This window comes from Peromyscus eremicus, chromosome 3 (assembly GCF_949786415.1).
Source record: "Peromyscus eremicus chromosome 3, PerEre_H2_v1, whole genome shotgun sequence".
NCBI classification, from domain to species: Eukaryota; Metazoa; Chordata; class Mammalia; order Rodentia; family Cricetidae; genus Peromyscus; species Peromyscus eremicus.
Window position 1 is genome coordinate 58,253,085 of NC_081418.1, and position 3,282 is coordinate 58,256,366.

Below are 3,282 nucleotides of genomic sequence, written 5' to 3' on the forward strand. Positions count from 1 at the left end.
TTTTACAGTAATATTTGGCTCCAGATTTGGGTAATAGTGGCGAATTATTTTTAACTGTGTGTCCATGTTGAAGTTCTGAAAGAGTGATGGGAAGCACTTGGAGGCAGACTTGGGGTGGGGCAGGCTGATGTGTTCCTGGAGGGCACTGTGTCTGGGCCATAGAAAGCACGACTGCCTGCAACTCGAGCCCTCTTCAAGGGACACATATACACGGAGCACATGCTCACATAGACATGTGCACATAAATAGAGAAGCTTAAGAAAGAAAGCATTATCTGTGGAATGGGTGCTATGTTTCCATTAGGGGGCACCACACAATTCATCTCTTCCCACCTCAATATTTATACATTAACTTTCATTAATCCTGAGGTCTGTTGATTGTAAAACACCTTTGTTTTCTACTTCTCTAAGCAAGGAAAAGCTCTAGCCCTGTCCTTATGACTTACCAATGCAAGATAAGTGCATCCCAACTGTAGCCATATTTTCAATTTGAGCAAAAGTGTCAGGTTCTCCTGGGTAGATCCTGACCAGCAAATGTCTCCCCATCCCCAGGTGCTGGTGGTAATTTGTATTCCTCCCCTGTTACTTTGTACCAAATATAAGCCCTTTACATAACACACACACCCCACACACTCAGAGCGTGGACCCCAGTGGCATTATTTCAAAACTCCCATAATAGTCGAGCATGTGGTGCGCAACCGTGCTTGCCTTTAGTCGCAGCACTGAGGCAGAGGCAGGAGGATCTCTGTGTTCAAGGCCAGCCTGGTCTACAGAGTGAGTTCCAGAACAGCTAGAGCTGTTACAGAGAAACCCTGTCTCGAAAAGCAACAACAAAACCCCTCCCACATCGAAGAAAGCACTCCTTAATGAACAAGTGCCCCCATAACCCCAAGTCCCAGCTGCCATGTCACACTAGGACAAGGACCTGGAAACTAGCCTGTTCTGCAGTGCCTTCATCAGGGAAGCAATCACTTCTCAAACACCTTTAGGGTGAGGACGTCATTCATGGTCTTCACAAAGGGCCTGCATCCGGTTGCATAATCTCAAAGAATGAACAAGTGTCTTGCGATAATACTATTAAGGCTGGGAATGGAGCCTGGTAGAACTGTTTGCCTAGCATGCATGAAACTGTGATTCCCAGTACCATATAAACTGGCAACGATGGTGTACACCCATAATCCCAGCACTTGGCATGTGGAGGCAGAATGATCTTCATTCTTGGTGACATAGGGAATTTAAGGCCAGCCTGGCTACTTGAAACCCTGTCTTCAAAGACAAAGTCCTGAAGCCAGCCTGGACTACAGTTAGACCATCTCAGAAGAGAGTCTTATTAACAGGAGCTGAATGTCTGAGAACTGGAAGCGTCTGGGGACAGGTGGTAGGAAAGGAAATCTAGTCCTGTACAGAGGGTGCTGGAATCTGACTACTGCATGTCAAGATGCTGAGCTTTGGGGATCTGTAAGAGAACAGGTCCTGTGTCCGAAGCTGTGGAGCTGGTGATGAGATGGAAAGCCTTTCCTCCTCTTCTCCATCTACCCAGAAAGGAGGAAGCCCTGTACAGCCGCTCTCACGACCGTGGTCAGAGGCCAACACAGTGGCCATGCTTCCCTCACCACGATGGACCGACCAAATGTTCTTACCCTGCGATGCAAAATAAACCCTTCCATTAGACTGCTTCTTAGACACTCTGCCAGGATCACAAAAATAACTACTATATTCCCCTTCTGCTCTTCCATTACGTAGTATTCTGAGACCATGTCTTACATGCAGTAGCCCAGGCTAGCCTGAAGCTCCTGTCTCAGCCTGTGAGTGGTAGAATTACAGTATGAGGAGCCATGCTTGACTTCACAGTCTACTCTGGCCCTTCCTATTTCCCTTATTCTGTTATGTTTCTCCATAAGCTCTTTGTCTGACCTACAATCATTGATAATCTTCCTCCATGACAAAAACCACAAGACTGGGACTTTTTGTTCCCGAAAAAAAAACTGCTTGGCATGCCTTAGATGATTACCAAATATTTCAACGAGTGAATGGATACTTAAGTGTTGTAAAGGCACTGAGCGTGGTGGTGCATGCCTTTAATCCCATCACTCCAGAGGCTGAGGCAGGCAGATCTCTGAGTTTGACGCCAGCCTGCTCTACCTAATGAGTTCCAGGCCAGCCAGAGCTACACAATAAGACCTTGCCTCAAAAAACTATGAAAGCTATCAAAGCCAAGGTAGACACTTGAGGTGATTATAAACAGAAAAATTATATATATATATATATATATATATATATATATATATATATATATATATATATTGGTTTTTCGAGACAGGGTTTCTCTGTGTAGCTTTGCGCCTCTCCTGGGACTCACTTGGTAGCCCAAGCTGGCCTCGAACTCAGAGATCCACCTGGCTCTGCCTCCCGAGTGCTGGGATTAAAGGCGTGCGCCACCACCGCCCGGCTTATATTTCAAAAGAAAGCTATAGTATACCTTTTATTCAATTATAGCTCTTCATCATTCTCAAGTTACTTTAATTCAATTAGTTTCTTCTAATATTTGTTTACAAGTCTTACCCCCTGTTGTCATCTGGTTGGTTTAGTTGTTAACTTCAGCCTTGAGTTCATAATTGGAAACCATTATTACAAACCAGGATTGTCAATACGCTGTTACAATGTCCCTGTACTATTCCTTTTTAAGATGGGTACCTGCTACTTGTCAAATTTCTATAGAAATACAACTAACTGAATAATGTTGGCCCAGTGCTTTGAAATGATGTCAGCACCTATGGAGCAGTGAAACTGAACTTAATAATAAGCTTTAGGCAGCCATAGACCAAGGGCCACTTCTTCTAAACCTATTGCTCAGAAATGGCTAAGAGAATCGTCATGGGCTAGAGACATGGCTCAGTGGTCAAAAACTTCCAAATGGACCTGGGTGTGATCCCCAGCACCCATATGGCTGCTCACACCTTGTCTGTGACTCCAGTCTCCAGTTCCAGGGGATCTGATGCTCTCTCTGGCTTCTATAGGCACAAGGCACATCAGAGATGCTCAAGTATCCATGCAGATAAAAACACCCATACACATTAAAAAAAATATTCTCTTAAAAAGGGTCTTAGGGCTGGAGAAATGGCTCAGCAGTTAAGAGCACTGGCTGCTCCTCCAGATGTCCTGAGTTCAACCCCCAGCAACCACAGGGTGGCTAACAACCATCTGTAACAAGATCTGGCGCCCCCTGCAGAATAAAAAAAAGGGGGGGCCTTGAGCCAGGTGGTGGTGACGGACGCACGCACGC